General features: G+C 36.4%; 2 pseudogenes; one reads left to right on the top strand and one right to left on the bottom strand.

Moving 5' to 3' along the window:
• Positions 1-741: 741 nt before the first annotated feature.
• Positions 742-2,481, bottom strand: LOC102831801 (annotated as a pseudogene).
• A 3,944-nt stretch (positions 2,482-6,425) lies between these two features.
• Positions 6,426-6,805, top strand: LOC102824523 (annotated as a pseudogene).
• Positions 6,806-13,602: the final 6,797 nt, after the last annotated feature.

Raw genomic sequence — 13,602 nt, 5'->3', positions numbered from 1 at the left:
GGACATTGTTTCTTTCTGCTGTGCATGGGGTCACTATGAGTTGGTTCCGACTCGATGGCACCTGACAACAACAACAACATATTGATGATGGAGTTCTGGTGTGGCACTGTGGGCTAATGCATTAAACTGCAAAGTCGTTTAAATTGCAAGGTCGGTGGTTCAAGCTTACCAGATGCTCCTTGGAAACCCTATACAGGGTTGCTATGGGTCAGAAGAGATTCAACAGCACTTAACAACAACAACATATTCATGTGGAACTTCTATATTTATTAATAACTTCTATATTTATTAGTAGTATATTAATGTCTCTAACTTTTAAGACATTTTAAACCTATTTAAATACTTGTCGAGATCTTACTAGTAACAATCATGGTACTGGTATTTTGTTTGTTTGTTATTTTTTTTTAAAGCAGCTTTATTTGTTCAGGTGGAGTTTAAGATCAAAAGCTGCTTTTATTACAAAAGTGTAGAGTCAATTCTAGAAGTCATTTAATCCTTTAACTGTAAAGATACCTTCTCTTACTTAAAATTTAAAAACCTAAAGACATTTATTACCCAGAAGTTAAAGACAATAAATTTCTGCTGTGTTTTTTTTTAATTAGTTTTCCTTTTCTAGGTGTTTAGATATAAACAATAAAAATATCAAATTTCTGCAAGACAGAAACAAATGGAAAATCATCCAGATGATTAGTGACACTTTCGTGCTTTCCCAGGTGAGAATAGATTCAAGGAGAGATGATTTCAAGAAGCTGAAAGAAGACAGCCTTCTTCAACATCTGGGATATATTTGCCATCACTGAGCATTTCAGGGGTGCTGGCTTTACAAACTTCATCATCAGACATATCAAGAACTTCATTCATTGTTTCTGGAACATTCATTTTGTGTTTCTCTGTGATGGTAGTTGTCATTATGGTCTCTTCAGTCACTATCTTTAGGGTGTCAACCACTGACATGTAGCCAAGGTGTCGGGCAATGGCTAGGGCAGTGTTTCCATTCACAGTGAGTTTGTTGGATGAGGCATTGTTCTGAAGCAACACATTTATTATATGTGTATGTCCCTGTTGAGCGGCTTGGTGCAATGGTGTGTAGCCATTCTTTGTTTTGGCATTAACCTTTGCAGAATGCTGGAGCAGGAAATTAACAATCTTGATGTTTCCATAGTAGCAGCCCTCATGTAAAGGTGTGTATCCCATCTTTGTCTGGGCATCCACATGGGCCCCTTGGTTTACCAAGACTTCGGCCACATTCACTCTGTCTTCTTGAGCAGCTAAATGCAGTGAGGTCAAGACCATTCTTATTACTAAAGTTCACGTTAGCATTTCTGCTGAGAAGCAGTGACACCATGTCCACGTGTCCTTCTTGAGCTGCAAGATGGACAGAAGCAATTCCTTGCCGGGTCATTACGTTTGCATCAGCACCATACTCCAGCAGCGTTGTGGCTACGTCCATTTGTTTCTTTTTAGCAGCGATGTGCAGTGGCGTATAACCATTCTTTGCAGTCGCATGAGGTGAGGCTCATTGGTCCAAAAGCAGAAAGGCCACTTTCTGATTATCATAGTGTGTAGCTACATGCAGTGGAGTTAGCCCGCTCTTCCCAGCAGCATCAGGAGATGAACTTTTCTGGAGCAGGAGATTGGCTACTTCAAGTTTCCCATATTTTGCTGCCACATGAAAGGGTGTAAATCCCTTCTTTGTTGTAATAGATAGAGATGCGCCATGATCCAAGAGGAAGGAGGGTATGTCCTCATGCCCCTCTCGGGCTGCAATATGAAGCGGCGTGTACCCAGAAGTTGTGGCTGCATTTGGAGATGCTCCTTGCTGTAGCAGCTGTTGTACTATATCTGCCTTCCCTAGTCTGGCTGAAATGTGGAGTGGGGTTTGGTCATCCTTAGCTTTAGCGCCATTTTGTACCAGATACCGTACAACTTCAGCTTGGCCCGATCGAGCTGTCATATGCAATGCCGTTTCTCCTCTCACATTGGTTGTGTTTGTTGAGGCTCCATGATGCATTAGTTGTGATACGATATTTACATGCCCCATGAAGGCAGCAACATGGATAGGGTAAGGCCCAACTCGGTTACAGCTTGGTTGGATGCACCGTGTTTCAGGAGTTCCATTACTTTATTTCTATTTTTCTTGCAGGCAATATGAAGAGGGGTAAAGCCATTCAGGGCTTTAGCATTGGGGTTAGCTTTCTTGTCCAAGAGAACCTTGGCAACTTTGTAATGGCCACAGTGGGCAGCCACATGCAGGGCAGTTAGGTAGTCATTGGTGACATCATCCACAGGCACATTATGCTGGAGGAGAAGTTGGACGCAGTTTAGATGATCACCTTGTGTGGCCATATGCAATGGAGACAATCCATTCTTGGTTTTGGAGAGAATGGGGGCAGCTCGATCAAGTAGCATTTCCCCCACCTGTTCATGGCTGCTCCGTGCCCCACAATGCAATGGCATCAGACCATCCTGAGTCAAGGACATTCAAAGCGTAGGTATAGTTGAGTCTAAAGGACAGGTCTCACTCTGGGCCTCTTACTCTCTGATGGTAGTCATATGCGGTACTGGTATTTTTTTAAATTATATTTTATTGAGCTTTTGGTCAAAGTTTAGACAGCAAGTTAGGTTTCCATTTGACAGTTCCCACACAAATTATTCAATGACATTGTTGTTAGGTATATAGCAATCCTATGCACAACAAAACAAAACACTGCCCAGTCCTGGACTATCCTCGTTACACTTGAGTCAATTGCTACTACCATTGTGCCAATCCATCTTGTTAGGGATCTTCTTCATTTTCACTGATCCTCCACTTTACCAACCATGATGTCCTTCTCCAGGGACAGGTCCCTTCTGATAACATGTCTGAAGTATGAGTCTAAAATATGAAAGACCTAAGATTTCTAAGGAGCAATTCTGGCTGTACTTCTTCCAATATAGATTTGTTTGTTCTTCTGGCAGTCCATGGTACTTTCAATATTCTTCTCTAACACCATAACTCAAATACATTCTTTGTTCTCTAGCCTTCCTTAGTCAATGTTCAACTTTCACATGCATATGAGGTGATTGAAAGAGGTGATTGAAAATATGATGGCTTGGGACAGGTGTACCTTAGCCCTCAAATGGATAGCTTTACTTTAAAGAGGTCTTGTGCAACAGATTTGCCTTATGCAATACATTATTTGATTTCTTGACTGCTGTTTCCATGAGTGTTGATGTAAAGCCAACCAAAGAGAAATCTTTGACAACTTCAATCTTTTCCCCATGTATCATGTCATTTATTGGTACAGTGGCAAAGATTTTTTTTTTTCTCCTTTATATTGAGGTGCTATCCATACTGAAGGCTGTATTCTTTGATCTTCACCAGTAAGTATTTTAAGTCCTCTTTGCTTCCAGCAAGCAAGGTTGTATCGTGTGTATATCACAGATTATTAGTGAGTCTTCCTTCAATCCTGATACCACATTCTTCCTCACATAATCCAGATTCTAGGATTATTTACTGAGAATTCAGAATGAATAAGTGTGGTGAAATAATATAGCCATGGTACACACCCATCTGGATGCATCTCCTTATTCTACTTTACTGACTGAATCTTAGTCTATGTACAAATTCCTTATGACCACAGTTAAGTGCTCTGGAATACCCATTCTTTGCAAAGAAATCCATAGTTAGTAATGATCCACACAGTCAAAGCCTTGCATAATTAATTTTTGAATAATAGTGGTATTGACTGGTCTTACATGTCAGTGTATGGATATTATACCATCACAGACAGATTTGTATTTTAAGCTAGATCTTAAAATGTTCTTTTTGACAATGAATGTGATGCCATCCCTCTTCAATTCATTATTCCCAACATAGTTTAGCCATGCTTCTTCCTAGTGTGTCTTAGTCTGGAAGCTCTGTTAAAACCGCTCTACCATGTGTGAACCTGCTGGTATTTAAAATGCTGGTGACAAAGCTTCCAGCATGGCAGTAACATGGAAGCTACCACAATACAACAGGTGACAGAAGAGTGGTGGTCAGTGACATTTATTACAGTGTATCAACATTGTCTTTAATTGTGTTCAGTTTGTACCCTTTTCAGTAGCCCACTTTCTATGTCCATATATTCTTATCTTTGCTTTTGAGTCATTGTTGACATTTTGGTCTCATACTGATGTTTTTTAATTAGGGCACTAATATTATGGGCAATATTCAGTGTGCCACTCTGCTATTTCACTAAAAGGTGATTGTAGGAGCTAGACTTGGTTCTAGGTTTAACATCGAACAATAGCTGATGATCATGAACATCTTTCCATATGTTGTTGGCTGCTTGTATATCTTCTTTGGTGAAGGGTCTGTTCATGTCCTTTGCCCATTATCTGATTGGATTATGTGTCTTTTTGTTGTGGAGTTACAGGTCATTTTTTAATTGATTTTTGAAATGAGATTGCCCTTATCAGATAAATTGTTTCTGAAGATATTGTCCCAGTCTGTAAGTTGTCTATTTTCTCTTTTAATGAAGTCTTTTTATGAGGTTAATTTTTTTTATTTTATTAAGTCCTATTTATCTACTTTGTCTCCTATCTGTGCATTTGTTAAAATCTTTGTTATCCTATCTTTACAAAAATTAGATCCCATGGTTTTCTTCCTTTATTATCTTTCATCTTTCAGGAATTTTATGGTTTTAGATTTGACATGTAGGTCTTTGATTCATTTTCAATTAGGTTTTTGTTGTTTTGTTTTTTTTTTCGGGGGGTTTGGTGTGAGAGGTTTGAATACTATCTCATTTTTCTGCAGGTGCATATACAGTTTTGCTAATACCATTTAGTATTTACTAAGGAGACTATTTCTTTGTTAAAGAGACTATTTCTTTGTTAAAGAGACTATTTCTTTGTTAAAGAGACTATTTCTGTCCCGGTGAATAGACTTTAAACACTTTTTTAAAAATCAGTTGTTCATAGATGGCTAGGTTTAATTTTGAGTTAACCAATACCAGGATGTTTTGAAGTCAAGGAGTGTGAGATGCTCTGCTTCACTTTTTTTTTTTTTTTCTTTAATATTGCTTTGACTATTTGGGGTTTCTTTCCTTTCCATATGAAGCTGGTCATTAGTTTTTCCATTTCAGTAAAGAATGTTTTTGGGATTTATATCAGGATTGTATTGTATCTGTAGATCACTCTCAATAGAATTGATATTTTGACATTTTCACTATATTAAGTCTTCCAATCCATGTGCACAGGATGTTTTTCTATTTTTGTATGTCTCTTTTAGTCTAATATAGTAATGTTTCAAATTTTTCATTGTATGAGTCTTTATATGCCTCATTAGGTATTTTGTTGAATTGGGAGCTACTTAAATGGAATTGTTTTCTTGAGTTCTTTTTTGGAATAGTTTTCAAGATATTTGGTTTTCATGGTTCAGAGATGAATAGAAGAGTAGTCCTAAGCAGTTGGCATTCAATTAGGAAGACAATCATATAATTAAAGAAGTATAGCTACTTATGCTGAAATAGAAGTATACATGGGATAAAAATGTTTCACAGAGGAGACGTTACTTATACCCTCTTTTTGGTGATACCTTTTTCACCATTGACTTTCTTTAGAATCTGTATAATTACTTTGCTTTCATTTTTATAATGTATTTCTCCAAAATAGTTCAATTTTTTTTTTCTTGAATAATGTTGTTTTTGTTAGGTGCTGTTAAGTGAACCTATGTACAACCGAGCTAAACAGTGCTGAGTCCTTACCATTTTCACAATTATGGCCACATTTAAGCCTATTATTGCAACTACTATATAAATCCATCTCATTGGAGGGCTTCCTCTTTTTTCCTACTTTACCACCACCCCTCATCTATCAGTTTGTCATACTGGGGAGCTTCGTGTTGTTGTGTGATGCTGGAAGCTTTTTTTTTTTTTTTTTTTTTGGTTAAGTGCCTTCTCAGGAAGCTATGTTAATGGTATTTTAAATGCTAGCAGGAAAACTTTTCAGTGTCTTCCTTTGCTGGTGGGGCACAACTCAAAATGAGGAAAATCAGCTGCAAACATTCACTAATAATCAGAACATGGAATGTATGAAATATGAATCTAGGTACACTGGAAGTCATAAAAAATGAAATAGAATGCATAAGACATCCAAAGCATTAGTGAGTTGAAATGGAAAGCTATTGGAAATTTTGAATCAGTCAATCATATAATTTACTGTGCTGGAAATGACAAATTGAAGAGGAATGGGATCATATTCATCATTAAAAAGAAAGTTTTAAGATCGGACTTGAAGCATAATGCTGTCTGTGATAGGATACTATCTATATGCCTACAAGGATGACCAGTCAATATCACTATTATTAAAATTTGCACACTAAAAACTAAAGTCAGCGCTCTTTGTGGAATCTCCTCGCGGTTGTGGTGCGTAAAACCAGGTCTCTCTGCCGCTCGGGCAGTATGTCAGACAACGAGGACAATTTTGATGGTGACGACTTTGATGATGTGGAGGAGGAGGAAGGACTAGATGACCTGGAGAATGCCGAGGAGGAGGTCCAGGAGAACGTCGAGATCCTTCCATTAGGGGAGAGACCGCAGGCCAACCAGATGCAGATCACCACGCCGTACATTACCAAGTAAGAGCGAACCCACGTGCTGGGCACCTGAGCCCTCCAGATCGCGATGTGTGCCCCCGTGATGGTGGAGCTGGAAGGGAAGACAGACTCCCTGTTCATCGCCATGAAGGAGCTCAAGGACCGAAAGATCCCCATCAACATTCGCCGCTACCTGCCGGGAGCTATGAGGACTGGGGCGTGGACGAACTCATCATCACAGACTGAGCCCCAGCCGCCTGCCCTCTCCACCTCGGCCTCTACCCTCCTGCTCCTCATTTATGTAAATAATAAACTGCTCAGTCTTCCAAAAAAAAAAAAAAACTAAAGTCATGATGATAAAATTGAAGAACTCTATCAACTTTTTTTAGGCAGGAATTAATCAAACATACAATCAAAATACATTAAAAATTCTAGTGTTTGGAATGTGAAAATTGGAAACAAAGGAAAGATCAGTAGTTGGAAAATACGCTCTTGGTGATAGAAATGATTGTGGAGATTGCATGATAGAATTTTGCAATATCAGTGACTTATATTCATTGCAAATACCCTTTTTCAACATCATAAATGATGACTGTACACATGGGCCTTACCAGATGGAATACTCAGGAATGAAATCGACTACATCTGTGGGAAGAGACTATGACAAAGCTCAATATCATCAGCCAAATCAATGCCTGTTTTGTTTATTAGTCCAGATATGAGGAATTTTGTTTTCTTTACATTGAGTTGTAATCCATACTGAAGCCTATACGCTTTATTTCATCAGCAATTGGTTCAAGTTCTCTTCACTTTCAGCAAACAAGGTTGGCTCATGTGCATATCATAGGTTGTTAATGAGCCTCTCTCCAATCCTAATGCCATGTTCTTCTTCATATAGTCCAGATTCTAGGATTATTTGCTTAGCACAAACATTGAATGATTATGGTGAAAGGATACAACACTGGTACACACCTCTCCTTACTTTTAAACCACGTAGAATCACTTTGTTCTAAGAATAACTGCTTCTTATTCTACGTACAAGCTCCACATGATTATAATTAAGTATTCTGGAATTTCCATTCTCCACAATGTTACCCATAGTTTGTTATGATCCATACAATCCATTGCCTTTGCATAGTCAATAAAAACATCTTTCTGGTATTCTCTGATTTCACTCAATATTTCATTCAATATTCAAATTCATGTGACAATAGTAATGGTATACCTTATATCATGTCCTGTTTTGAATCTGGTTTGAATTCCTGGCAGCTCCCCATTCTTTACGTATCTTCAGAAGAATTTTACTTACTTGTGCTAGTAACAATATTGATCAGTAATTTCTGCATTCTGTTTAGACATCTTCTTTGGAATAGGCACAACTATTGATCTCTTCCAGGCAGGTTGGCCAGGTACCTGTCTTCCAAATTTCTTGGCATAAATAATGAGTGCTTTTAGAGTTGCATTGGTTTGTAGAAACATTTTAGTTCATAGTCCATCAATTCCTGGAGCTTGTTTTTTGCTAATGCCTTCAATGCAGCTTGGATTTCTTCCCTCAATACCATTGGGTCTTGATCTTATGCTACTTCCTGAAATGGTTGAACACTGACCAATTCTTTTTGGTACAGTGACTCTATGTATACCTTCCGTCTTCTTTTAATGCTTCCTGCACCATTCAATATGTTGCCTGTAGAATCCTTCAACATTGCCACTTGAGGGTTGAGTATTTTTTTTCAGTTCTTTCAGCTTGAGAAATGCTGAGCGTGTTCTTCCCTTTTGGTTTTCTAACTTCAGGCTTTCACTAATTTCATTATAATAATTTACTTTGTCTTTTAGAGCTAACCTTTGAAATTTTCTGTTCAATGCTTTTACTTTATCATTTTTTTCCATTTGCTTTATCTGCTATACATTCAAGAGTAAGATTCAAAGTTTCTTCTTACATTGAATTTGGTCTTTTATTCCTTTCCTATCTTTTTAATAACTTTTGTTTCCTTCATGTATAATGTTCTTGATATCATCCCCAAACTCATCTGGTCTTTGGTCAGTGTCTAATGGGTCAAATCTGCTGAGATAATCTCTAAAGTCAGATGGGATATAGTCAAAGTCATATTTTGGCTTTCATGAACATGTTTTAATTTTCTTTGCCTTTAGCCTGAGCTTGCATATGAGCAATTGATGGTCTGCTCCACAGTCAGTTCCTACCTATGTTTTAAAAGCTGATGATATTGGGTTTCTTCAATGTCTCATCTGACAGATACACTCAATTTCATTCCTGTGTATTCCATCTGATGAGATGAAATACACAAGAATGAAATTGTTGCTATTTATGTTTTTAGAAAAAGTATTCAAAATGAAGAATTAGTTAGTCTTGAAAAATTCTATCCTGTGATCTCCAGCATCACTTCTCTCACCAAGACCATGTTTTCCAAACACCTAATATTTTTATTTCCAACTTTTACATTCCAATCATCAGTAATTTTAAATGCATCTTGATTTCATGTCTGATCAATTTCAACCTGAAAAGGTAGAATTCTTCAATTCCATGAAATTGGCTTTAATGTTTGGTTTGTACATTTTAATAATATAGTGGTATTAACTGGTCTTCCTTGTAGGCATATAGATATTATCTTTTCACATACAGCATTGTATTTCAAAATAGATCTTGAAATTTTCTTTTTTATGATGATTGTGATGCCATTCTTCTTCAATTTGTCATTCCTGGCATAGTAAACCATATGACTGTCTGATTCAAAATGGCCAATCATATGGCTTCCTAAAGCTTACTAATGCTGAAGATATTTATATTTATATGTTCTATTAAATTTTTGATGACTTCCAATGTTCCTAGACAAATACTTGGTATGGTGCATGTTCCAATTAGCAATGGATGTTTACAGCAATTTCTTCTCATATTGAATTATGCCCCATTTGCAAATGAAGGTCCCAGAAGCTTTGCTTTATCCATTTCATTAAGGATGACTCTACTTTGAGGATTCCTGGTGTGCAACCATATGATATGAACTGGACTGCTAGCAGGTTGGTGGTTCAAATACATCAATCATTTCTTGGAATCAATAACTGCTTTGAGGATCTAGCTCTTCATACGTTGCATTTTGAGTGCCTTCCAACCTGAAGGGTTCATCTTCTAGTACTACATCAGCACTATTTTGATACTATTCGAAGGTTTTCAGGGGCTAATATCACAGAGTTCTGGTGTGGAACTGTAGGATAAGAACTTGACAGCTAACCAAAAGGTAGGTAGTTTTCAGCCAGCAGCTGCTCCTCAGAAACCCTATACCTACTCAATAGCATCCAAAAATAACAATCCTTCACAAGCTGACCACTCATTCCTCTTCCCAGTTTGTTCTTAGTTTGGAAGCGCCGCTGAAACCTGTGGATCATGGGTAGCCCTGCTGGTATTTGAAACACCGGTAGTATAGTTTCCAACAACACACAAGTCACCATAGTATGACAAACTTACAGACATGTGGGGTCTTGAATAATAGAACCTTATTTGGTAGTTCACTATTTGCTAATTGATTACTAAGGACATAATGTCAACTAACCAAAAACCATTTGCTGCTATATTTACTCCAAGTCATGGTGGTACCATACATATCAGAGTAGAATTGTGCTCCAAAGAGTTTGTAATTACTGACATTTCTGAAGTAGATCACCAAAACTTGTTTTCAAAATGCCTTTGGATGAATTCAAACAGCCAGACTCCTTGTTAGTACTTCAACACAGAACACTTTGTGCCACTCAAGAACTCCAAAGCACATAATGTTGTTGTTGTTGTTGTTAAGTGCCGTCAAGTTGGTTCCGACCCATAGTGACCCTGAACAGGGTTTTTGATGCTGTAAATCTTTACGGGAGCAGAAAGCCTCATCTTTCTCCCATGGAGCAGCTGGTAGTTTTGAACTGCTGACCTTACGGTTAGCAGCCTTATTCGTAACCACTCTGCTAGCAGAGCTCCTTAATAGATAGTCAAAAATATATGCTAGTTCTTACCAATGTTAACATATAGCATTGTCTTAAATTAGTTGTTGAGAACGTGCTTATATTCTATATAGAAGCAATAAAGAAGTATGATCTTTATTAAATTCCCTGATACTTTAATCTTAATAGCAAAATTCAAAAGTAGACATTATTCCTTCTCTCAAAGACAGTCCATGAAAGTTGTCACAGATAAAAATAGGCCATTGCATCAATTTCTGGGTCTCAAAGTTTAAGGATCCTTACAGATGACTTAAATTCCTATTATGGGCTATTTTTTTAAAAAATGTATGGCCTAAACATTTTCACTCTCAGTGAACTCACTCCATCTTATAGTAAACATCAAAATGAACCAACGTCCCACAATAAAAATGTTCCATATACACTGTGGGTTAATGCACTGGACTGCAAAGTCAGTTTGAACCACAAGGTCAGCAGTACAAGCTCACCAGCTGCTTCTCAGAAAACCCTGGTGTGGTGCTGTAGGATCAACACAGAATTTTGAACCACAAACAGATCAAACTTATCAGCTGCTCCTCGGAAAGCCTATACAGAGTAGCTATGAGTTGGAACTGACTTGATGGCACTTACGCAAAAAGAGTTTTTAAGAATAACAACTGATGAATTTTTTAATTACATTTAACCAAACACACTGCCATAGAGTTGATTCTGACTGATAACAACCGTATAAAGAATAGAATTGGCCCCCACAGAATTTCCAAAGCTATAAATCTTTTTGGAAGCAAAATGCTTCATTCGGTGAAGCAGATAGTGGGTTCCAACTGCCAACTTTCAATTATCTGCCAGATGCCCAACCCATTGCTTCACCAGGACTCTGAGATTTCAATATAGACATGCAAACCTAATTTATTTCAATTTGTAGTTTTTATTTTCACATTATAGAATTTTTTTTTAAATGTCTGGACACAAACACTTCTATGGAGCCTTGAAACATTCAAAGACTCTTGGTATGGTGCCTATAATATCCAGTGAGTAAAATGATCTTACTCCTACCTTCTTTCCTAAAGCCCAGTGTGAAGGAAAAGATGTAGACGGTAATAAGAATCAAAATAATAGTAGCAGTAGCTTGATAGTTCCTAGGTCAAACAATTTATAAAGTAATACTAGCAAATATTCTCATTGCACATTTTTATAGTGGAAATGGTTCTTGTGTGATTACTATAGGTCATACATGTTTATCATTCTCATTCAAACTGATGTGTGTAAGTATATGATCACCCAAAGCTCACCTCTAATGTGTATGAAGAGGTAGATGCAGACTGTATTGTTGGAACCTTCTATGCTCTCATGTCCTAGGTTATCATTACTGTCACAAAGTTCAAAAATGTGTCCTAAAAAGCAAAATACAAGAAGACTTCAAAAAGTTCATGGAAAAATGGAATGAAAAGACAATGAAATTAATACATGAACTTTCTGAAGCACCACTGTATAGTCAAAATGTTCCCATGGGAAGGGATGATAAATTGTTTCAAATTTATAAATCTCAACAAGTAAAAACAATTGAATAACCAAAGGTCAAAGAATTCTGTTAAAGAACTCAAATATCATCAAATTTTCTCTATTATATATGTCATATTTCTATGATAATCTTCACTGTCTTTGTCTACTTGATGCTATGCTGTGGGTGTATGTGACAAATTCAAATCTAAAATAATTAATCAGGAATAAATATCCTAAAATTTGAGTTACCCAATATCCAGGTATATAGCTTTATTGCCTGTACAGGAAAACTATGAGGTTTTTGATGCCTTGAAATTCTCTAGAATCTTACCAAAATGAAATTCCTTCCTGAAATGTTCAAAATCCACTTTATCACCTCTGAGAATTATTCACTAAGAAGTAATAGCATAAAGGAGATTTTGTGGGTAGTGGCTAATTTCCAATTTATTTCCTCCTTCTGTTTTCCCTCTGACAGAGGAAAGACGTCAGTGCAGTTGGCTATTCCTAACAGGGAAATTTCCCACTCATTCTAAACAGCTCAGCAGACTCTCAGTACAGAACAAACTAATGGTCATAGGTCAGCTCCCATAGTTTTTCACTAACTTACTATTTTTAAAATATGATATAAATTGTGATAATCCCTTGGATTTCCATTTCCTGATTATAATTTGACAAATTGATTTTAACTATTTTGATTCAATAAGTTAATTAATTAAACTGGTTCAGCAACTGATCGTGTTTCACTAATTTCCACCATCTGCCTCAACATTTGTTCCTATGCGTACTAGCTTTCATGTACTAGCTTTCCTCTAATAGCAATTAATGACACTGTTAATAAGCTACGTATATCACACAGCATTCTAACAATTTACTAAAGGATAGCATTATGAGACAAATTATATTTAACTATTATAGAAAAATGACTTTGACTATCAAATGTTGTATAACTCAGGCTTCTCAATTAATTCTCTAATTAACTTAATGTACATATTATGTATCATTTGTAACGTTGAAATCTTGGTCAGATTGCACCATCTTTTTTTACATGCTCACAGCTTTTGTGAGATACATATTAATGAAACACAACCTCTGTGAAAATTATTAAGCCTTGATTTTATTTTCATTCATATTCTGAAATGTTCTGTGCTGTCTTACAATTTTTTTTCATTATTATGAAATGAATAAAGAGGCAAACTATACAACTACCAGTGTTTATACTATGTTCAAAGGTATACACAAAAACACACATACATATATACAGAAACACACAAACATATATCATGTTTTAATGGAAAAAATACTTGATTATTTTGCAGATGTTGGAAAAGGAAAAATAAATGGTTTTAAGAAGAATAGTCCTGTCTAACTAATTTAATCTTCTACCATACTATGATGGATCTGGTAATTGTTACATACATGAAAATTATGAAATATTATTTGACTTTGATAAGAATGTGGGTTTATTTTTATGATAATTCAAGAAAAGATAGTTAAAAATAAATGAACACCTCTTCAAATTTGTTTTTTTTTTATAAAATATATAGTAAATGTCCAAAAGTTACTTTATCGGTACTAATTAGCTTTCTGTT

Source organism: Chrysochloris asiatica, unplaced genomic scaffold (genome assembly GCF_000296735.1).
Source record: "Chrysochloris asiatica unplaced genomic scaffold, ChrAsi1.0 scaffold00181, whole genome shotgun sequence".
NCBI lineage: Eukaryota > Metazoa > Chordata > Mammalia > Afrosoricida > Chrysochloridae > Chrysochloris > Chrysochloris asiatica.
This window is presented reverse-complemented; position numbering and strand designations above follow the sequence as displayed.